The 24,840-nt window shown below is 46.8% G+C and overlaps 1 protein-coding gene across 13 annotated transcripts in view; it reads left to right on the forward strand.

The window, feature by feature from the left end:
- Positions 1-24,840, forward strand: part of LOC125716397 (receptor-type tyrosine-protein phosphatase S-like) — a 135,062-nt gene that overhangs the window by 13,467 nt on the left and 96,755 nt on the right. For 12 of the 13 annotated variants that reach the window (XM_048988644.1, XM_048988633.1, XM_048988639.1 and 9 more), the window contains exon 2: positions 9,279-9,353. The gene's annotated coding sequence lies outside the window, so the exon portion shown is untranslated. Of the gene's footprint in view, positions 1-9,278; positions 9,354-15,055; positions 15,651-24,840 lie in introns of those variants that run through there. The other variant, XM_048988634.1, reaches the window with a different exon arrangement.

Below are 24,840 nucleotides of genomic sequence, written 5' to 3' on the forward strand. Positions count from 1 at the left end.
CCACTGTCTGACAGCGAGTCCACTGTGTCCATGTCCAGTCTGTCTGTGATTGCTCTTCCGTTCCTGTTCATTTGGTTAATAAAGGAATCCTGGCAACTCATAAATTGCAATATGTCCTTAGCAAGTGATAGCAAACGCCTGCCATTCTAGGTTAGGGCCACGTGGAAGGGGGGGGGGGGGGATGTTTTATTCGGACCGTGAAATGTGGCGGGGACTGACAACGACAGCTTGCTTTACTTATCTGTGCGCTTTGGCCAGTTGTTCAAGCTCCGGTTTTATTGGTGGGGGGGTGAGGGTTGTAGTCTCCTGTTAACTAAAAAAATATATATATCTTCTTGATTCTCAGGGTCTAGACTATTTTACTATGTTCCTGGCCCTATACCACCATTCCAGACCTTATGACTGATAGTTTCAGGTCAGTATTACACAAGATCTGACCGATTCCCCAAAAAGCCCATTGTCAGTTTTAAACACAGCGGGAGCGTCAGTGAAACCAAACATGACCAAAGAGATCATTGAGACTTTGTCGATATCCGGGCTTAAGAGCCGAGAGATAAGCAGAGCCATTTCCATAATGTTTTCTGTATTTTGTAGCCACATAAGCTAAAACACAGACTTGTGCTATTAAATGTCTTCATCTCAACATAGATCACTGTCGGGCGCTGCTACCCGACTCATTTAGCAGAATAAATCTGGCTTTTTACAAGGGAAACTATCCGACCGAACAGTGACAAGAACACCGGCGAGAAGGCATTGTTCAAAAGTACAAGAGCAGGTTCATCAACCACAAATGTTTCCATAAAATTTTCTCTCGGAGGCCCCTCGTGGGTGGTCTGATATCCAATAAGAGGAATTTCCCCGCTACGCCAAAATCTCTGTGATGTGGGTGTCGCCTACTCCAGCCAAAAAACATCATGCCAGGCTGTCCTAATGTGCATGCATTCCTGAGTTGCACATTTTAAACTGTGAAGATCGGTAATGGCATTTAGCGGCTGAGATAAGACATTTAATGTAAATTTCAGAGAATAACCATGTTTCGAATGGACATCGTTCTATCTGCGTATTCCCCGCTATTGTAGGGAACCACTTGATATGCGATAATAAATTTGGGGGGAGGGGGATGGGATTACGGAGACCCATTTGTCCTGTTCTCTTGTTGAAGTGCGCTGTCAACCCTGCCTGCTCGTCACATGGCCCAGTGTTAATAGGCTCAGCTGTGTTGTGATATAATATCGCATAATACAATCTAACGTGTCCGGGAGGCACTACTGCCGATAAGGATGTGCTGGTTATTGCAGGAGGTGGAATGTACCATTTATCAAGCTGTTATCTGTGGCACTCACAAATTTGTTCAAGTCACAAACAAAACTCTTACGATGACGGACAAGCCTGCAACATATAGTGTGGCCATATTTTTCCCGCCCGCCGCCAGCGAGGCTGGGAAGCTACATATTTCATTATTGTATTTCATTACTCTGCCAGGGTGCGGAGGTGGACCAGCCAGGGTGACGCGTCTGAGCACGGATGCTATCGGTAAAGTTACGCATTTCATTTTAGGAGACAGTCCGGTCGGATCGAAGAGAGGCACGGTCATGCCGCGTCGACGCGATCTGCTGACTGCGTTAATTTGTCTGCCGATTCTCCGTTCGGGCCTGTTTTTGCCGAAACCCGCCGACTTATGGATCTTCGGAATAAAACCGCTTACGAAAAACACTCGCACACATAACAAAAACTGCAGGTTCCTGGATTTGATTTCGCCAGCCCTCTTTTTTTGAGATGAGATCCTGGGATCAATAAATCTCTACAGAAAAAGGCATTTTCAAAGCGGGCTGCTTACTCCTTTTCCCTTCGCGTCTGCGGTGGACTCCTGCTGAACATGCATGTCACTAAGCCCTCTGTGTTGGAAAACGAGAGCTGTCTGAGTGGGGCGACTGAGGAAGGGACCCCCCTCCTGCAGGTGGACCAGTGCGATTTCCCCATCAGTGTGAGCGAAACGCATCATAATCTTGCTTTTCAGTAGAACAGGAGTGACACAAGACCTTATGTATCACTTGATCTGTTGGTCAGGTGAGAGGTTAAAATGATCTGTGACAGTGACATGCGTAACGAATGCTTGGGAACAGATGATGGGGCCAAATAAAGGTTTTTTTGTTCCCCCTGCAATGGATTCAGCCTTTAGATATTTCTTGGCCTCTGGGAATAGATGGTGTGCGCATCAGCTCACAGATGGAAAACAAATTCTGCTTAACTCTTAAAAAAAGATTTTGCTTATTTCACACAGATTAAAAATAAGTCTTTTGGACGTTCTGTAAAATTTGCCACGCTGCCGTTTTTCATGCGGTCTCGGTGGCTTACAGAGCCCAGTTCAGAACAATGTTACTTATGGGTTTAAGACTTATTAAGGAGCCCAGAAAAAGTGGCATATAAAAGCTAATTTCCAATGGCTTTCAAGCAATCGGATCATTGTGCCTTTAAATCCTTGGTTGGGGTGCGGGGTGGGGGGGGGGGGGGGGGATTTCACTTAACGGTGTGCCAAGTGTCACAATGCCACTAATGGTGCACCATTTTGGGAGTCTGCAAGGTCAGGCCATGTGTTAAAGCTTGGAAACTTTGGGGGGGGGGGTATACTGCTGAACTTCAACAGTCGCTGGGGGGCTCTAGCAGGGCAAATGAGGCATCTTCACCTAGACAAAGGAAGCCTCATGCTTTCACCTGAAATGGGGACAGGTGACCCACGCCAGACTCTCACACCACTGTACCATGGTTGGATACATCACAGCAGCTCTGCTCCTGACCTGCTTTGAGCGCAGTACAGTCCCAGGCTTGGCTTATTTTTACCACCGTTCCCCTGCCAGCACTTAAGGGACGTCAGCTGTCCGGAAGTTTGTGGCCAGTTGATTAAACAAGGAAAAAAAAAAGACAAGTATTTCACAATTGGTGGCTCCTGCAGTAAGTATGGAGGTGGTTCAAGCCAAGAGTGAGTTTTGTGGCTTATGTATTCTGCTTTAAAATACTTTTCTTTCAAAGTTTGTTTACCAGTACTGTCTCTAACAAGCTAACTGCGAACCCTTAACTCAATATCATTTAGGTCAAGGATGGGATATGTATTTAGTGTCCATGCTCTGAATGGGATCTAGGTACAAAGTGATCTCGCATCTCTCACATTCTCAGCTGTGATGCTGGTGCTGCCTCCACCCAGTTCTCCTGCAGCTCAGGATCTAAAGGATGTGTTCAAGATCCTTTCCCTGCTCCCTCTCCTAATTCGCCAGCCGCCAACCCCCTGGAACGCCTTTGGTGTTTTGAGTGCATTCGGTTTTTTTGATAAAATTAATCCAGCAATGCTGCGATTTAAAGAATAAAAGCGCTAGCATTTTTTCAGCCTTAGCTGATACTCAAGGTCTTACGTGCTTTTTTATGTACCTTAAAATGCTTTTTTCTATGTACCTTAACGTGCTTTTTTCTATGTACCTTAACATGCTTTTTTATGTAGCTAGGGAGACGTACGCACCAAATGTATTACGATAATTTATTATTTCATGGTGGAGTATTTTAAGCTGAGGGTTAGCATTAGTGCTTAGTATCGTGCGCTTCGATTCCTGTCCCTGGTCGTCCCAGCGTGCGAGAGGTTCTGCTCACCCAGTTTCATTCAGCACTCCACCGACATGTGGTTAGATGAATCTGTGTCTCAAATTGCCTTTAGCTTATGATTGTGTGTGTGTATGTGTGTGGGGGGGGGGGTCTTCGTCCTCTGACAGATAAGCATCCCATCAACACTGTCCTTTCTAGGACAGACTCACTATGACCCTGCACTGAGTAAGCAGGTTTGGAGGAGCAGACTAATGGACGGATTTTAGACTAAATACATTACCGAACAGTATCACAATAGGGCCGCACCCAGTAGCCGAATGCATAGCTTACATCTCGCCGTACGGCGTTCATCGCTGCAACGCCACACGCAACCCATTAAACTGAAAGGCAGGCGCAAAGAACAAAAATGCTAATGAGGGCCGAATAATAGACGCTTTCTTTCCGGATTAATGCACAAAGCGGTATTAAATAGCATCCTCCAGCTCTCATTTAGTTAGCAGGAAGGTTAATTAAAGATTTCTTTTTTTTTTTTGTTGATTAACAATACCAAAAAACCCTGCAGTGCAGAAAACGGCTGCGAGGGGGGGGGAAAAAAACAGCCAATACCTAATTCTAATTATAAAAATATATTGTGCCTCGCTTGCTGTTCCGTTTAGCATAGTGGCTATGAGGAAATACAGCTTTGTTTCACATTTGCGTTATTATCCTGCTTTGTGGTAGAAACCAGTTAATTTACGATTAGTGTCTGGGAAGGGGGGGGGGGTATGAGTGAGGTTTAATTGGTAGCTGTAATACTTGCTTTGTTTGCGTACTGCTGGAAAATTCACCGCCCAGAACCTATATATGGCGAGGTTAAACACAGAGCGTCACCATGGCGAACACAAGGCCGACATTCCTCTCCCTCTGACGAATCTGCTTTCTTGTGGGAATCTGGCGGGGTGGGGGCCTGGGGGGGGGGGGGGGGAGTGGTGGTCATGCCATGCAATTCCTGTGCCTGCCACTATGTGGCACCAAGTGGGTGCTCTGGCCCACTTGGAGAGGAGAGGCTGTATGTTGGCAAACTGTGGCTGTCCGTGTCTTTGTCTGTGAAAGGTGGTGCTTTTACCGAAGGACGGTGGCTGACGATGCAGGGGAGTCTTGCTATTCTACCCTTGAGCAAAGTTAAATATCTACGCCCATATATAGTAAGAGTTGGACAGTAGCTCAGTTTGCATAAACACATCCCTTCCTTTTATGGTGCTATTCTGGATTGTTGCAAAGCAAGTCACTAAGATTGTGTACATGTATAATTTAGTCCTCTAATATAATATTCCCAGTATTTAATTATCCATATATCAGCTTGTGCATATGTGAATTAAAAAGTTTAGGGCTAGACAGGCATTGACTTGAACACAAGGCCGCGCAGAGTATGATGAATGAACCTAAATTCTTCACTTGGCTTTCCACTCGCTCCCTCCCTTTCCACAGTTGTCTCTCCCCTTCCTTTCTCTGTGATCCCTGGCCTGAATGAGTCAGATGGGCACCAGGCCAACGCAGAAACCCAAGTCTCATTGGGTCTTTTAGGGCCCCAGCTAATTGGTCGACTCATTTCCTACTATCTTCCTATTTCAGTGCTCCTGCTTCAAATTTGATTGGCCGGGTAACTGAGAAGCCTACGTGCAATCTGTAGCAAGACAGTGCTGCCTGCACGGAGGCAACGTAAATACATTACGGATAAACCAATTACCTGTTTACATTTATGTTTCGCCATGAACGATCTTCGGTATCGACGAGGTCGGCTTTGTATACGTTTGTCTGATGTATGATTCGGTGAAAGGATACTTAGGGGTGCTAGCAAATGAAAGTGTCTTTAAATTGAAACGCAGTGACCGGAGCTCATGTGCATCTAGCGACGGGTCTTACAGAGCGTGTAACGGGAGAGAGCAATTAGGACTGGGCTGCGAAGCTAGGCTGTGGATCTAATGGGAAATGACTGGGAGTTTTCAGAATGGAAGTGGAAAGACGCTAAAACACAATGACACATATATCAATTACAGCTGGAATTTCAAGTTGACATCTTCTTCCTTGGGTGAGCAGTGCCGGACCGGCACCATTATTCACCGGAGCCGGAGATACGGGCGTGATGTAGAACCGCATCTCCCAGCAGCCCCAGTCGCACGAGCTGGCGAGTCGCACCGGGCACCTCGCCGAATGAGTTTTAATTTTTAATTTGCGCAGGAGTAAAGATGATATCCGCGGCGCGCGGCAACGGCTGTCATTTATTACAAAACCCTGCCGGGAGTTATTTTGGTCGAAATGAGAAATGAACAGAGGGGGCCCTGTACGCAAACCGACTGCCCTCCCCCGCCGACTGACTGGAACGCGCACTGGCGTGTGCGTGTTCTGCACGCTCACGCGCGTGCACACGCATGCATGCACTCTCCTGTCTGGTGAAAAATTGCATCGCTGGATCAGATCATAAAGATGATGCGATGCTACCATCATACATGACCCTTAATATCCTCTTATTAAGGCGTAATACTGTATTAATTCCAAGTTAGAACCTAGAATGTAGTAAGAGTTGCCATAAATCCAGGCTCACAGCACGTAGCCATGGCTGTAACTGACACTAGGAAGGTCACAGAAATATACATTTTGCCCATCAGATTTAAGGCAATCATAAAAATTACTGTAATGAAAAAACCTTTAGAGCGCTATTGCAAAATAGTAGTAGCATGTCAAAAAATAATTTAAAAAATGACAGAAAATAAAACCTTGCATTTTATTTAATATACAGAGTTGGATGAGCGGTTTCAGTGCTTTTTAATACTTACTGTTGCTATTTTGATGATCGCCACTGGTATCACTCGCGTATGAGTCTGAAGTCTCATTTACCGAGCGGGGCTGAGTAATGATCCAATAAACCAGTTTTAATAAAATCGCCCCCCGCCCGGCGTGTCCGTGACGGCGGATTGGCGGAGGGCTATCTCCGGACCCATCCTAATGAGCGCGGATTAAAGCGGATGATCCTGGCTTTGCGGGCTCCCTTCCGAGGCTGACCAGGTCAGGCGCAGTCCGGGATCCTCATCTCGATGATAGCAGTAATAAACCAAATGGCTTCCCCTTTATCTTGCCAGACGCCTCCTCAGCTGGCCCCCGCCTGCAGTGGACCTTTAATAGCTGGTTGTTTCTGCATTTCCTGATCATTTATTTTTAGTCTCATTTTTAAAGGGGAGTTGGTTTACCATTCAGTTCAAATAGGGGAAAAGGTTGATTGGTCATGTTGATTAATGATTTCACGTCTCCGCTTAATTCCATCGTTCCTCAAACTAGCATGAATCTCCCATCTCATTTCATCTGGGGAAAAACACAGAGGAAGAGGCTCAGCTTACATGGACCGGCCTTGAATGTACTCCATGCAAAATGAAATGCCAGACATCCGAGGGTCGCTTAGAAAAGCGTGTGACCATCCATCCATCCCTCCATCCATTCATCCTCTAACCAGTTGTCTTGGGCAAGCCCTGGTTTCTGTCCAAAAGGGCACGAGGCTGGGGTGCACCCGATATGGGATGACATGTAACCATTGATGATTAATTAATCTACTTTGTCCCCCACTGTTGGCCAGGGCACATCTGTGACTGACTTCCAACACTATATTGCCGCCAAAGGCCAATGAGACGATGAAATTTGCTCAGAGAAAGCCTCCCCCCCATTCTGTTTTTAAATAATCACACCAGTATTGTTCCCATACCAAGAGGCAAGTGAAGGACGTCCAGGAAAAAAAATAGACCGTATTTCCATCCATCAGTCTTGTAACTGATTCCGGACAGGGTTGCAGGGAATAGTTAAATCATCATTATTGAAATTATTATTTGATCTATCGTTATGTACCAATGAAAGTGCCAGGCACCTGCCCCGTGGCTGGCTGAGTATGAGGTCCCGATGTGGGGGGAGAAGCTGAATGAATACCCCGGCTCCCCCCGCCCCGCCCCAGCAACGCAGGCTGCCAGACGCGCCCGTAATTATTATTGTGCTTCGCAGAGCTCGCCCGAAATAATGGCGGCTGCCGCACTTATCGGCACAAAGCGGGCCGCTAATGAAACTCGAGACAGAGAGGGCTGGCGCTGAAGTGGTAGTCAGAATGGGGGGGGGGGGGGAGCTGCTCCGCAAACCGGGAGGGGTTTGAGACGCAGGCTGCCGCCGCCGCGCTTGTTTCGGCTGCCTGGCGGGCTGCCATCATCCGCGGTCGGAATTGATATGGAAAAGGGTGATTGTTAGGGATAACTGATGCTCATTTTCTACCTTTTCCTGTGCCCTACGGGGAGACAGTGACAGGAAACTGAAAGCCCAGGAAAGGGGGGAGGGGGCGTGAGGTAACAGTCTATTTTAAGACCCGTTTTAAAATTAACTTAGAGCATGCACGAAATATTTTCATTATTATTAATATTATTGTCACGTTATTTGGAGGAAACATTTACTTTGGAGTCATAAACCAACCACTGATCTCATCCTTTATTCTGGAAAGCTAATATTTCTACGTAGGAAATACTCCAACTTAAGGGAGTAGGCGTCGGGGGGGGGGGGGGGGGGATCATTCATGCGCTTCCAACTCTTGGGATACTAGCATTTTTCTCTCTCAGATTAATGCTAAAGCAGATTTCAGGTGCACAGAAATACACACACACACACACCCCATAGTGATGTACAGCTGTGCAGTGTAGAATGCCGCAGTGTACCTCCCAGGGAATGTGCAGTTTCAGCTGCGTGACTCGCCAGCCCAGCACCACAAGCCCGTACGGACCAGCAGCCGCTAATTTTAGCAGGTTTTGCAGGTGTGCTGGTTCAAAGTTCATTCCTGTTGTCCAGTAGTGTCTTGGCTAAACAATGCAGTGCACATCCCTGTAGTCAGGAATGCGTGCTCTTGTCTGGGGAGTAGGGCTGACATTTACACCCCAGGTCTTCACTGGGTTTCCAGGGTACGGCAGTTCAGGCCGGCCCAGACAGATTAACGGTACCACCCGTGAACCTCCCCCCCGAGGAAAAAAAAAAAAAACAACCCAACATGCCTCCCACGAGGCTCTCTTCTCCTATTGGTTGGACCCTGTGGCGAAGTTGACCCGTCACAATGAAGAATTGATGTACACCTGCTGGCTGGTTGTCCTGGAAACGATGCCCCCAGAATTCTCCGGGCCCTGTCTGCTGCCGGTGCGGAGAGATCAGGCCAGACACCGAAGGCGGCGGCTGACACAAAGGCGCACATGTGACCAAAAATGCTCCGCCCCTGCTCTTTGTGTATCGGGCTGACCCATGCAGTTAGAATTATTACTTTCATTTCTCAGGTTTTTGTAAGTTTGCCTCTTTTTTTCCCTTTGTTTTGAATAACCTAGAAAATGCACACAATGACACAAAGAAAAATGGAAATCTTTCATTAAAGGTGATGTGGAAAGTATGTAGATCACCAACATAAAGAGTAAAATCAGACTCTTCATGTGACCCACTGGTCCCCGGACAGGTGACTGTGCATTTACATCCTCTTTTGTGCATCAATCAGTTGGGTCTGTTACCAAGCTGGGCATCTGCAAGGCAACACTGCATGGAACTGAGGCGTCCTCTGGGATGTTGTCTCGTCAACTGGCTCAAACTTCAGGAAATCTGTGCTAAAGTCCTTTGTTTTTTTTCCTAACGGGTGCATCTTTACTCTCTGATTTAAGGTGAACGTGATCTTACTGAAAAAGAGGCCAAAGAAGAAGACATGAAGCTCAAGTGTTTCTAAGAACAACAGAGGGGTAAGTGGTGTCTCTCTGGCATTGATTTCCTCACGTTTGAGTCGTAGACGTGAACCCCCAGGTCTCATTCCACGATATTCTCGGGATAGCTGCATGATCAAATCCAATTTGGGGCCTTTTGTAGAATAAAATACACCGATGCGCCGAGTCTGCGTGACGACACAAGGCTATTACCGATTCAAAACCACTTCCCACATGTCTGGTTTCTTTAACGTACTGAGCAGAGGGCCACCTGAAGCTTTTAGATGCTCCACGGTAGAGTGAGACTTCACTATCGGTTTGTAAACGCATGCTGATATTTGTCCCGGGTTCGCTAAGAGCAGCTTGCCGTTGTCGAGTCTGAGGAGGAAATACTCTATCACCTATGTGTCAAAGCAGGTTAACTTGATAGATTTCTGCAGGATCCAGTTTTAGATTCCGTCCCCCAAAGACACTGATGAGGAAGAAAATATCAATCACTCAATAACTGTTCTTTTTCTGCTATTTTTGCCACTGAGCTGTCAGAAGGGAGTTGGCCAGGGCCTGTAGTCTTGAGAAGAAAACAGAACTGGCCAATGAACTAGAAGTTGGGCCGTACAAAGGAGACATAAACCAGTATCGAAGTTGGCAACACTCAGTTGTGGTGCTCTTGGTATACCAACAAGGACAGGGACTGTTTATAAATGTTTCCAGTGGAGTCATTTAAGGTCCAATGAGGAGGAGTGATGTGGTTAAGGAGCCAGGGCCATAACTGGAAGGCCTGGTCAGAAGCACGATCTGGCGAAACACGACGGGAGTCAGTTCAGAGAAAAATTCCCCAAAGATCAGAGGAGCGTTTTCCCAGCTGACCTGCACGTTATGTTAGTCTTCCCAGAGGTAGAGATTTCAGGTCCAGAGAGTACAAATCCAGACCAAGATCTTGTTTCAACCAACCAGCTGAACTCCGTGACTATGACTCTTTATACGCAACTGCTTGGTTGAAACAAAATCTTGGTCTGGATGTGTACCCTCTGGATCTGAAATCTTCACCTCTGAGCTTTCCTACCTTGACATCGACGACGACGAAAGTGGAGATTTACGGGCACCATCCGCCCCGGCGAGAGAGTGCTCACTCCGTATGTAAGCGCAACATCTCAGGTTTGGTATGGAGGGGTTATGCAGGGTCGAGGCGAACATCATGCGAGGGAGTGCTATCCAGCTTTGGCCTGGTGAATTATTGAAACAGTGACAGTATTTACATTTGTTTCACTCCCCTGTGTGTGGCCAGAGCCGGCCGGGGCTGTGCATTCAGTGTCAGAGGTCACCTCACCTCTATTTTGTCCTGGACACGATGATTCTTCTGCCATGAGAGCATCTGTCTACGTATGGAGAATAAAATCCAGGAGCTTTTGGGTTAGGAGTGAGTTACAGGGTTTCTCCAGGCCATGACCTACCAGCATTCAGGTAAGATCGAGTCTGCTGAGCCTTTAGCAGGCCGGACAAGAAATCACCTCACCTTATAGATCAGAGTGTCTTCGTTGACACTGTCTGGCCACCATAATGTCTCTGCAGTTTCGCCTTGTGCATTTTCTCCGCCTTAGAGCTCATTTTAAAATTCTTCCGGCAGTTTCCACCTGACTTATGAGCAGAGGTGGGTAATTCAGATCCAGAGAGCACAAGTCCGGACCAAGATTTTGTTTCAACCAACCAATTGCATATAAAGAGTTAGTCACAAAGTACTAAACTGCTTGGTTTGAAATATTGGTCTGGATTTGTACTTTCTGGACCTGAATTATCCAACTCTGCTTGGGAGAGAGAAATTAGCGAATGAATTTAATTTTACTGTCCTCTCATAAATAATTTCATAGTGGCTGAGAATCAAAAATGTGTCTTTTATGTCCCAGTAAATGTCCTTTTTTTGGCCTTTATGCCAACATTACAGTGGCTGCCCCTTTCCATGTCAGCGAAGATCCCACCAGCAGCCAGTAATGTTGCTCAAGGGGCACGGCTGACCGAGACACAGTCAGTGCAACTGGTCCCAGGGAATCAATCTTCTACCACCAAAGGCATTAAAACATGCATATTTATTATGATGGAAACATCCTAAAATGTGCATCTAGTGGTGTAGTAATGCAGACTCATCACTCTGCTTTTATCTATTTATTTGTTTGTTTGTTTGTTGCTCTGAATTATGGAGGCAGCTCTCAGCTCTTCCCTGGCATCATGAAGCTGTGATCGGAATAATAAAAATCAATCGGAAGCGTAGGAGCCACTCTGAAGCGATTTGGAGACTGATTGGCGCATAACCAGCTCTGGGGGGTCTGTCTAATCCCGCCCCCTGGCTATCGATGCCCAGCCCCCGCCTGAAGGGGACAGTTTACATCTGAATACAGGATTGGTGCTGTGTGGGCAGATTTTCTGGGGGGGGGGGGGGACATGGCGGGTGAGGGGGGTAATGGGTGGGCCAGGGCTCTGTTTAATTAAAGTGTCTGAGATGGCGTTTGCTGTGATTGGTTGCTCGGGGGAGGCGGAGCCACCGCATCCACAGCTCCTTCCCTCTTATTTACTGAACAGGACACGTAAAGCCAGACGACACATGTGGGGAGTTACTGAGTCTCCCACGCCTGCGTCTTCTCACACAGACGGTGCACCCGTTAATTATTCGTCCGGAAGGATTCACCCTTTAATGCATTCAGCTGGGAAAATGGCAGTGAGGCTAGACGACTGCTGGCAAGAATGATCGGTTTGGGGCCATTTGCACAAAGCTACTGTTGCACTGCAGAATTCCAAACATGGATGTGATTCAATTAAACTTAAATGGAGTATTATGCATTAAAATGTGGAACATTCACGGCTTCCTGCGTCAAGCCAGCCTCGGGGGGTGCTGGGGTGGGAGGTAGGATAAGCCCGTACCCCCATACTCCTGTACCGTCGTGCTCCCGTTCTCGCTTCTGAGCTCCAGGCGACAGCTCAGCCAGGGAGCGTTTGACTAAACACGGCACTGAGCTTTTCGGCCGACGGCTTTCTGACCAAAGAAGGGAGAATCTGCCAGAGGCCCCCCCCAGCTTCTGGCTCAAAGGGGGTGGGGCGGAGTGGGTAAGCTTTTAAATCTTTGAGTTAAAATTTCCCTTGAACATCGGAGGGGGAGGAAACAGAAGGGGAATGATGCTGTAGGTGGAAGCACGGCGTGCACGAGCTCGTTAGCGGTGATGTTCTCGCACGTTCCATGACGTGCGTTTTAGTCCAATTCACTGATACGGGTCAGGCGGCGTCTAGTGGATGGACAGAACGAGAACAAGCAGGAGGACGGATGGAGAGAGGGATGAAGGGAAAGTAGAATGAATGAACGTGTACCACATGTCTTCGTTGGCGGGGCTGTGTCAGATCCTGTTTCCATGACAACCACAGACGCCGCCTCCTGATGGGGAACGTTCCATTAGTAGGGGCCTGCGGGGGTCTTGGGCTAACATTGGTTGGTGGGTAGTGACCGGGTTATTTGCGGGACGTTACGATGCATAAGTTCAGTGGAATGTCAAATTAAGTTGCTTATTGACCAATCTTTGCACTCTGTCCTTATCCACTCTGTCCCCCCCCCCCCCCCCCCCGCCCTTACCCCCTTAACCAGGATGGCTTGAAAAAAATCACTGTTTACACGCTGAGGCTCCTGTCACAGCTGATATCAAGCCTGTTTGTTCACCAGTTTAAAAGAGAACAGAAAGGCGGGGGGGGAGAAAAAGCTGGTAATTTACTCGTCTGGGGGGGTGGGGTGCAGCTCATTGGTAAGTGCAGAGTGTAGCCGCTGGAGATCTGCCGTCTCATGGAGTCAGTGTGGTTTCGACATAAGCCTGTGGAGTGGGCCTTACCCACCATGTGACAAGCACTCCATCACACTGGGGGGGGGCATTGGTAACAGGCAGGCTCCAGGTGGAGAGAATTTTACCAGCACACCTTCCAGGGCTTGTCTGTCACAGGGAATAAAGAAAAATCACAGCCCTTAGTGGAGTGGGGGGGCCGAGAACCTCCTGTCTGAACCCTATCAGAGTTGGTCTCGCTGGGGCCCTGCTCAAGCATTGGGCCCATTTACGCTTCCGTAATATATAGCTGAGACTGGGGTGCCAGACGTATTTCGAGAGCGTGACACCCAGTCGACGGGAGCACGTGCAGCCTTCAGAGGCTCAGAGAATGACTCTATCCCGAGTACAGAGGGAACATGCAGCAGGATTAACTGTCGTGGGGGTGTGTGTGAAGGTATACCATACATGAATGGGTCGGGATGTGTTCCGAAACAAAAACATGAAATAGCTCATTCCTCAGCGAGTGTATCGCACCAGCACCGCTCTGTGCAAGACAAACAAACTGTGTGAAACCCCTCCTCATTCTCAGACTTCGATTTTACTCCCCATCATTTTTGGAAAGGCAGGTGCTGCCATCCGTATTCTTTATGTGCACTCGCTCTGCGCTACTTACAGATGTGCACACGTGCCGCAAAAACAGAGGGGTACCGAGGAGCCCCCCCCCCCCCCCAGCTGAATCAGCTCATTCCTTACGCTCTTATGGATCGCGCACGTCAAACTGAAAGCACCCCTTAATCACATCTCTTAATAGGGCGGCCCACGAACTGTGATTTCTTCCCCAAGCGAAATTTACCTTTTAAAGCCTACTGTCACTAGAGAAAACCAGTTCCCTGCTCCAGATTTATTGGGCTGATTAAATTAGGCACCCAAGAAGAAGGGGCTTGGTCAAAACAAACATAAAGCAGAGTGGGCCTTTTTTTTAATTGACAGTTAAACGGACGACCTCCCCCCCGGGTCGCCCCCCCACCTCACCCGTTTCTGTTTAAAGTGTCACTCTGCTGTCTAGGGTAGGGGTTTAAACAAAAGGGGAGGAGCTGAATCGGATGTGGCACATGAGTGCCCAGGCAAGTGGAAATTTTCACGTTTGTGTGTGGAGACGCTGGTGGAGCCCTGTGCACACTGGGGACTTGTGGCTGCACTATTCATTTCCAAGTTACTTGCCGCCATGCCGTGGCTGAACAGAGGACCACTATTCGGCTTCAAAGTTTACTCCTTCACTAACACAATTATTTCTGAATTACGCAAGTTTTAACACTCTCAGGATAGGTCAGATAGACCTCTACAACATCTGCCTTTTTCTCAGGCTATCATAAGATTTTTTATTTTTTTTTTATCTCCTCATCTTGTTCAGTCCAATCTACAGTAAACAGTAAACAAACCGACAGCACAATCAGTCTCTGTGATTTTAATTTTACTTCAGTTTGTGTGGTGCTGTAATTGGCTAAGCATAATCGAATTTACTGTGCCTTACTGCAGCACGGTGGGAGGAGACAGTCAGCCCCCGGTGTCCACGTCTGTCAGGGACTGTTTGTACCCAGAATGCAACTTTGACACCTCTAGTGGAGCAAAAGTGATCTCTTTTCTCTGTCATAACATTAACAGAACATTCTTTAAGATAAGACATCACATTACAATACTGTTACAATATTTTAGTACTAAATAATAAAAAGCAATTAATAAAAAAAACATTCTTTAGTAACGTTTGGTTTTCTGCTGAGCATGCGTAGTGTAAGATGTTTAAAGTTTTTTTTTTTTTTTTTTTTTTTTTTTTAATCTGTATTTGTGAATCAAGAACCTCAGGATCTGCTGCCTCCGCTGGTTACGCTGGAGCGAATTGCTGTCCGTACGAAATAAGCATTGGCGTCCTCCTATTGGTCAGTGTGCTAAGTGACGGAGTGGTGACAGTAGTGCGGGGGGGCACATATTCATGGCTGAATAGCAAATAAGGTGGCGTGTATGCATTTGTATTAGGTGCGGGTGGGGCTGGGGGGCAGTGCTGATGCTGGAACCCCAGGTTCCCAGTCCCATAATAATCTCCATGGTTTCAAATAACGGTCCGGGCCCCCAGACCCTCATCTGTTTGTACTCTGGAGTGTCATTCAAGCGAGGCACCACGTGACCACGGAGGCTGCGCCTCGCGCTCCGGCATCCCCGGCGGGGGAGCGAAGGGGGCCATTTCACACACGTTTTCTCCACCCCTCAGTGCAGGGGGGGGGGGTAAAAGGGAAAAAGAAAGGAAGGTGGTTTGTGGACGGACGGAGTTCGGACCGGGGAGCCGGCGCGCATGTGGGACTAAAGGCACTTAAAACAAAGACTCTCCTTATGCAGCGAATCTTTCTCCTCGACATATAGGTGCCGAGCCTCGGATATCCTCCCTCCTTTTTTTTTTTTTTTTTGCTTTTTCATATCATGGATGCAGCGTAATTGAGAATTAATTTCCTTCATGTGGCCCCGTTAAAAGAGAGAGTACAAACTACTCGACTGCGTAAGTTCATTTTTCCTACTGTTTTGTTCTGACTCCAATAAGGAGAGATGAATTATTTAGAATAGAAAACCCAACGACAGGAAGAAAAAAAATCTCAGGTAACCCAGATAGACATTTTTGTGTAATCGATGCGAGGTAATTAATTCATTGTCAGTAATTTGATAACGAAGACATATTGTGAGCCGTGTAATTTCTATTTTGTATACCCAGCGCTGTTCTATAAAATATTACAAGCGGTAAACACCTCTATATGTAACATCATTCCTCCTAGTACCGTTATTTAAACCAAACATTGCTAACTTGGTGTATCTGTGTATTATATCCGAATTCAGTGTAATAAATTGAGAAACCGGTCCGGTTTACACATTAATTTAAGTCTAAAAGCAATTTAAAAGAGCAGTCCCATTTCTCTTGTTCCGGGGTATCTGCGTCCCCTGTATCCCGTGTCTTATTTTAATTAGCCTAGTTTTTTTTAAGAGTATCGAATGAACGAAGTTAGGACTGCATACTTGCATTATACACATTGCTGACATTTCAGCGGATCTGAAATCGGTTGTTGCAGGCTGTTGAACTTCAGTCGCACCTTTTCTTTGAAAACTTGCCCCTGCAATGAAAACCAAAGCGTTGAAGGTTGTACCCCGGAGACACAGGATCGTTAGTTGGCTGGTCTGCTAAAAATACTGCTTTCAAAGTTTGACCGATGATGCCTCAAAATACTTATCGTTGTTACAATCGTGCTTAATTTGTTGATTTTGCACGAATAAAAGTGTCCTGGGATTATATGCCCAGGTCGTACCTAACTATGCTGTTAAATATAACTGCGGTTTGACATCAGACGCCTGTTTGTGCAGCCCAGAGGGCAGTCGGAGTTCACATCGCTTTATATAAATACCACCTGGATTTTTAGTAAGCAACGGCTTCAACGAGCTTTGTTGTCTGCCGCACACACGCCTTGGGATAATAGTGTTTTTTTTTGGCTGTTTTTGGATCCCAAGTAAAACATGCATTCTTGTGTTGAACACCCCTTCCCATTTTTGGCAGCGTTGTGGGCGCCAGTACAGCGCTCTCCAAGGCAACAGAAAGCGATGTGCGACTGTTTTGGGGGGCTCCATTTAAACACGCTGAATGGAAACCAATTAATCAATGGGATCTTTAACTCGAAGCATGCCAGATCGGTTGCTGGTCAAAAAAAAAAAAAGTTTACGGCACATAATGTATGTGAACGGCGAACAAATGTTAATATTCGGACAGGGAAATCTCCGATGGACCCTGGAGTAAAAATCCAGGGGATCAGAGTCCGTGCTTTATTAGTAAAAAACCATGCCGATAATATTTCTCTTTAAATGGTTAAAAGTACCATTCTCTTAAATCAGACTACTTATAAAAGACTTTCTATTTGTCATTTTTTTAAGCGACTGCATCAGTTTCTGAAAATAGATATTTATTGATTGATACTGAGGTATTTGGGATGGGTGACGCCTAATGCAAATATGTCCTTGAAAAGCTCTTCTTAGTTTCATCGAGGTTCCAGCTAAATCAATTGCCAAGTAGAAGGTAAGACACACTTGGTATGCATACAGAAACACTGGACCCGCTTTCGACAGATTTTTACATCAAAAGCAAATGAGAAGGAAAGTAGGGGTCTTTGTTGGCGTCTTGAGTTTGGGGAAAAAAGCCATTTCTAACAGCTATTGCAGATCTCTCGCTCTCTCTCTCTCGCTCTCTCTCTTTGTGTGTGTGTGTGTGTGTGTGTGCTTCTCCACTGTCCCCTCTGGCTGCTTCAGCAAAGGACAGGATTTCAGAACTCTTTTGGGAGATTCCATTAGAGTACAAACTTGCTCCACACTGAGAGAGATGTAGCAGAAGCGAGTTTGGTTTGGCCAGGCTTTTCGATATCAAAGGGTAACTGAACGGTATTTGAGGAAGAGCTTTAGAAAATAAAATAATTGCTTGGTGCGGGTACACATCACAGCATGGAGTTTTGCGTTACTCAGGAGAAAACTGCCATTATGTTTTCTCACGGCCGTGCTTCGACTGGCCAGACCGATGCAAATTTTCAAACCAAAGACCGCAGTCGTCCAGCTGACAACAGCCCCCACGCGGAGTCCAGCTTTTGGTCCTCTGCATTGTAGACAATCCCCCCCTCCCCCCGCCTCTCGCACTAGGGCCTGCCACTGAATGTTCACTCAACATTAAATGGCCACCGTGTTGTTAAGCTTATGTGTTGTGTTTTGCGAAGTAGCTGGTTCTTTCGGTCGTGCCGAACCCGTGACGTTTTACAGCCATGTTTAATGTTTAGCAGGGTCGGTGTCATTCGCAGTCCGTTCTGCCTGAGTGGGACTGATAGATAGGGCTGATACCTTGCCTCTTTCCATAAATTAGCAGTACATATACTAGACTTCTGGGACGTGGTGTATTTTGCTGTTTGGGGCAAAGTGCAGGAAGGCTAATTATGTAACTTCACTAAGTGCTTTCCCCAAAAATTGTGTTTTTATAACTTAATCATCGTCAAGAGTCATTTATTTCCTCGTGCTTAAGTGCCTTACTGGCTAAACCAGAAAAATATGATGGACATGGCAATGGACCAATCACTTTAGAACAACTGAGTATTACCCCTGTGACAGGGGAGAGTTGGAGGGTTGAGCATGAAAAGGAGGTCATTATGCAAAAAAGATTTTTGAATGCTTTGAATGCTTTGTTTTGTTGCCGTGAGGTCGAGCCCTTATGTGTATCTGGTGCTGTGCATCTCAGTATGTCAGGAAATGGGATTTCCTCTTGTGACTCTGTGGTTTTTGAGTGTCAAGGTTAGATCTAATGTGATACACTGTTTAGATCCATTGCCTCTAGAGCTTACCCCATTCTGCATCTTTATACCGAACCTGGCAGCAAATGGTGGAAGGCCGCTGACGAGAGCTGAGGGTTGACTCGCATTCATGCCGGTGAATGGTGGGGATCAGCGAGGGACTTCATCCTGCCCCCTCTTTTCCCCGCAGAGCTGCAGGAAGCTATGTGAGACGCATGTCATGCATCTTATGGACAGGCGTGGTTTTGGGAGGCGGTGGGAATGCAGAACACCTGAGCCGGGTCTTGCGATGCGGTGACCTTGGAGTAGCATGTTTGCGGGAGTTAGGGAGGCGGGGGCCAGACCCAGGTCTCCTGCATGCCAGCCATATATTGTCTGTTAATTGCTACCATGTATTTGTGTGTGGGTGGTGTTGGGGGGGGGGGGCTAGCTTGTTAACGAGGAAACACAAACAAGGCTCAAGTGCGGCTGGAGTGATTAATCAATCGTCGGTAAATGTCAGAAAGCAAGCCGGCTGAAACTGAATCCCGGGTGGAATCATTCCACCATCGAAGCAGGTCTCTTTCTCCGTGACATTTGATTTACTGTTGAAACAATGGATGCAACGTTACATTCGGGGGAGGGGGGGTGTCTTGCGACCCTGGCGGTGCCATGGCGACAGTCCCGCCGGCATCCTCGGCGCCCATTTCGCCAAGCGTCGGTCTGCCACAGGATCTCTCTACTGGGCTAATTGTGTTTGTTCCTCTTCATTTATCCCAACTACTAAATCAGGGCTCTCAGCGGCTGCGATTTCTCCGCTGGTGAAATAAGGACACAAGCACCCAAGGAGAGGTAACCCAGTCGCTTACGGTTTTTACGCTCACCGGTTCTCTGTCACGCAGGTCAGAGGCCCGTCACATGTTTGTCGTTGGCGCTGTCATGGACTGCAACGGCAGTTGGCGCGTCCCATCGTTGCGATTAGTGTGGCGCAGCAGAATTGAGGGTGCAGGATCTCCACCTTGCACAACCCTGGAGGGTGTAAATCTGGCCCAGCCCTGCAGGGGAGCCAAGATGGGCCTGGCAAATATATTCATGAACTTGGCCTAATATAAATGCTGGCCAGCTGCCAACCAATCACATTTTAATGTATATATACACTACCAGTCAAAAGCTTTTCCATACACTGAGATTTTCTACTTTTGCATGTTAATCACTTAGCTTCTACTAAAAATACACTCAATAATTTTTTGCCATCATTTTACAGTATTTTTACAGTATTACAGTATACAGTATTTGAGTACCCTGATTAGGAAAAAAATGTCATATTTTTGATAAATCAAAGTAACCTCTTCTAGCAGAAAAAAAAAACATTATTTTCACAAGGGACATTAAATGCTGCTGTGTTTCACGGGATGAAACAGTTAACTAGTGCGTTTAAAGTTAATGGACAGCCTACTGTAGAATCTGACACTGCCATCACCGTACAACCAGATAATACACCAGTCAGACACACATACGCTTTCCAGGTCATAAGTTATAAAGTAAATGTTTTATTTGACTCATATTTTCATAATTTTTCGCTCAACTTGCTTAACAAGAATCAAAAATCTGTAGTTTTTTAAATAAATTGTGGTTAAAGACTTTGCAGTGTGTAAAAACCTTTCACTGGCAGTGTATATGTTTGATTATTATACAGAATTATACAGGATCCCATGGCCTGTCCTGTATCTTTGAGCCGGTGATGTGCCCGGTGTAAATTTATTATTTTCTCTGGATTGCTGTGGTCACGATCCCTGGCTTGAAATGATAACGGAGACATATGTTGAGGGTGGGAGAAGAGTAATAAGCTTATTTTAGTTAAAATCATAAATTGTTAGCTCACAAAAACCTAGGACAGACCTGTTCCATGGATCTTCCGGGATACGAATAAGGAAGACGGTAAAGCCAAGGTTGCAGAATTTAAACAGGATTGATCTAGTTTTGTATTTTACCACCCAGGCTTTTCCTTTATAAAATGCATGAGCGACCAAAAGTGAACCGTTAGCCCTGGACAACCTCATCCCTCCTCTCCGGGCTTCTTTCCAGGCGTGTGACTTGACTGTTCCATATGATAAGTGAGCTTTTAAACCAAAGATACGCTTCAGGTTGTTTCTCAAAGGCAAACAAACAATATGAAAGCCTGCTTTAAGGACAGAGGCACATTCAGCGATGCTTATCACCACAGCTGTGCATCCAACAGCTCGCGCAGAATGGCGTCTTTGTGAATCGTGATTAAAACCAAACCAGTCGATTTATTTTTCTTTTACAATGCCCCCCCCTTCCCTTCTGCCAATAATCCATGGTTCATCGGTGGTAATTACCAGGTGGCAAGTCCAGAAATAAAGACACTTAAGGGCAGCTTGCAAACGTAAGTTTGTCAAGTGAAGAACCCGCCCATCCCCTGAATTATGACCGTTTGGCGTTCGAGACCAGGCTACAGCCCCTTTTATGTCGCGCGGGGTCATGCTTGCCATCTGTGATTGGCCCATTGCTTTTGGCATTTGGCTCAGACAGCAGGTTTATACGACAGGACAAATCACGTACTTGAGGGACAATATTTATTTATTTATTATTATTTTTTTTTTTTTCCGAAGGGGAACATAAAGATATAACTGCGACCGGAAAAACGACCATTCCCGCATTTTAAATCTGCAGTCGCAACCTGATGTGGCTGTTTTTGCGCCGTAAGTGCATCGCGTTATCCGGTGCTGCACTAATTCATTTGATCTTTGAGTTAATTCGTCTTTTGCACTCAGAACAGGGGCCTTAGCGGCTCAGGGTCGGGGAGATTAAAAAAAGATTACAACCCTACAGTGAAATCAGCTTTCGATTTTCAAAAAGTCCAGAGATGCAAAACATTGAATCCCTTAACTGGACTAATGGTTTCATCCTTTCCAGCTTTGATTTTTATTAATGTTAAGTAAAGGCTGTGCATTTAAAATTGTAGGGCTTGATATGAGGGGAAAAAAAGCTACGATTCAAGATAGTTTTTTTTTGTGACATGGATTGTTATACTAGTACATCTTATACTGGTATAGCTTGTGAGAGTTAAAGGGGGTAAATAGAACGTAAATTAAAGGTGATTTAACCCCTAAACTTTACATGTTGCATTATATAGAATCTTAGTGCGTCTTATTGGACACTTGAAAAATTTGATCCAATTTGGCTTCGTTTGGGTCGCTGGGCCATGAATCGAGTGGATAATCTGTAAAAATCTGCAAAATTAATCTGTAAATTGGAGAAACTGGACAATCGCTGTCAGTCGCATAGATGATCTGTGATTGTGTGCCTTTAAAAGTGACCCACCCTGTGAACAGCAGGAAGTCCCATGAAACCATGGAGGGAAGGCCAACGACGTGTGTCAGTGGGGTGGGGGGGAGGCGCCCCGGGACACGGGGGTTACGGGGGCTCAGGTGCAGGAGAAGCTCCTCATTCGTCATTCCCGGCAGTCGGTGACATGGAGGTTTGTGGTGCGGCTGGGCCGGGCTGTTTGGTTTTCATGTGCAAAATGCGCTTAATCCCACAGCTTTTGTGTCAGGATAGAGTGCTCAGGGGTGAGGGGAGTCCGTCTGACCCTTAATTTGAACCCCCCCCACACGCACACACACCACCCCTTTGTTATCTTCCGCGAATCAGTGAACATCTGGTAAGGGGGAGGCGGGGGGATGTGGCAGTGGGGGATGGTATAGTGGAAGGGGCATAATTGATGGCTCTGAGTAATTGTGTGTAATGCGAGATTGAAAACATTACTCTCTGGGATGGGGGAGGGCAGATAGGCATCAAACTCCCCCCCCCTCCGCCCAGTTGCCAACTGCTTTGAAAGCCAGACTACAAACCCCTCCTAAACAACATATATCTTTATTTGAGCAAAAACACACATCAGGTTATGTGTTCTTTGAATGGAAAATTTTGTATTAGGTAAGCGGCACCTGGCTCCTCATTTTCCCTCTCTGGCGCCCCCTCTGTTTTCCCCTCGACATTACAGAATGGCATGCCTCTGACGTGCGCATCTGATCTGAATGCCACGCATCTCTTCCTTGCCTTTTGTGTCTCGTGTGACAAAGGGTGTGTTCTCTGTGAAAATACCCCGGTCATGCTGATGGATTGAAAATGGATTGCATGGGGCTTCATCAAGTCTGGTGGTTAACGAATAACCAAAAGATAAGTTTTCCTTACGGGGTCGACGATGCCAGCACACGTCGTTCCTCTGGTACCCATGTGCAAGGCTGCCGAAGCAGTTTCATAAGCTGCACGCTGTCGATTCAACCATCAGTCGACAGTCACGTGTCTGAAACGTTACAGTGATTCATCAGTTTGGAGTATGTTTTAAAAAATCTGGGTCTAATGCAGCCTGTGTGTCACTGTGCGTCTTTCTGGGCCCCTTGTTGAGTAGCAACAGCAGAAGAAGCGTCCCGGATCTCCTTATCCGTCCCCTTGAAAATTGAGTCACAGGGAAGGGTCATTATTATTAGGAGTCTCCCGAGTTTCGCGGAAGCATGGTACGGCGGGAATGTAAAAGAGGAAAACGTCGCGCTCATCCTTTCAGGCAGGAAGAAAAGGAGGCTGAAAGGCCTTTACAAGGCTTCTTAAATACCCATATATCCTTCCATCTTCAGCATCGATTTATGAAGTGTAGGGACACGGGGACTGGAGGCAGTCTCAAGGCGGCGGAGGGCAGGGGGGCACCACCGACGGGATGCCAGTCTACGGCGGGGGTACGCTAACCTGCTATGGATATTTTAGAGATTCCATTTCACCTGGTGACATGTTTCTGGATTGTGAGGACAAATTGAAGACCCTCCCCCCAACCCTGCTTCCATGTGGCCGCTCCAGATTTTTAAACAGATTATTCATACGCATGTGGAGTGATTATTTTAGCCTTATGAAGCCAATTTGGGCCATTAGGAAGTAGGTGTTTGCGTTCTTAGTTGTCCTTCGTGTCAGGTGTAGTCCGTGGCTTGTCTCAGGTTCAGCTCTGGTCCCCTTTCCCGCCATCTCTCCCTTCACCCTGCTTTCTTGGCCTGACCGCTGTGACTCTGATTCGTTGGCCGTGGCTGGATCAGCACGGGCTCCAAGCTGCCACATTCGGCCTTTTATCGAGCTCTGGGTGCACTTGGGAAGGGAAATAATCTTGCACAAGGAAATAAAGCAGCGAAACTTCCTGGGCGCATAGCATGAAATAATCAGTGTGACAGTGCGAATGAAAGATTATCTTCTTAACATGCATTTGTGCCTCTGAATGAGCGAGCTGGATTTCTGCTGGCGTTTTCTGGGAGACTGAGCACAATGTACATGTCTGACTTGGCTTTAGCTACTGGCTAGCCCTTTCTAGCAAAACAAACGGGTTAGACGGGGAGGGACCGCCCCTCCCATTGGCCCCCTTATTTCCAAGCCCTTGTGGTTTGAGTAGAAGGTGGGTGGAGTCCCATGGCCAAGTGATGCCATTAATGAGAAAGTGTGTCGCCCAATGCCGTGTGTTTCTACGAGATGTGGCGTGCACCTGGGCCTATGGGACAAACACTCTGCACAGCTTTTGGACAGCCTGGCCCCTTTTATCAGAGAGCTCCTTTGGAGATTTCTTCTCACTTAAATTTAATAACTGTCAGTGCCCCCCAGCAGCAAAAGACCACCATTGGAGACAGATGCTTTTCTTTTTCTTCTTTTTCTTCTTAGTTGTTGTGGTGATGTCATTCTTTTGCATGTGTTTATGCCTGTCATCACAAAGGCATGCTGGGAAGGTATTCCAGCATGCAGCCACTTTTGTGGGGGGGGGGAAGAGATGGTGCGAGATCTGTAGTCCCAGGCACCTCTGACCTTTGGGGGAGGGGTGAACCCAAAAACTGGCCAGAGGAGGGGGGGGGGGGTACAGGGGGAGGGGAAGGTGATGGGGCCCACTGAGGTGATTTGCATGGCAGACAAAGGTGCGGTAATGAGCCTCTGTCCTGGGGTTTTAATTGCAGAGCCGTGAGCAGAAAGGGGCACTGGGAGTCATTGTACCCTTGTGTTACAGTAATGAGAGCCAGTGAGACTGGAGGCCCCTTTGTGCCGACTCTTTAAACAAAAATGTAAATTTGTTGTTGCATATCAAGAGGCTGCTTTGTGTTTTGGATTTTGTGCACAAATATTTCAGATTCCTCCCCTAAAATGTGCCGCTCCTGCTGACCGGCGTTGGCACTCCAGAAAAGCAGAGTGGGAGGTGTCCACTTTGGCCACGCCCACACCACTCCTCTTAGCTTTGCAGGCACGTAGACGTGGCCACTCTGCTGTGCCCTTCGGCTCCTGCGGAGGTGCCAGTGACGTCTCTTTAAGCAAAGTGGGTGGGCTTGGCGATAAAGAAAAGCCAACCATTATAAATGACTGCACTGTCTT

This window comes from Brienomyrus brachyistius, chromosome 21 (assembly GCF_023856365.1).
Source record: "Brienomyrus brachyistius isolate T26 chromosome 21, BBRACH_0.4, whole genome shotgun sequence".
NCBI classification, from domain to species: domain Eukaryota; kingdom Metazoa; phylum Chordata; class Actinopteri; order Osteoglossiformes; family Mormyridae; genus Brienomyrus; species Brienomyrus brachyistius.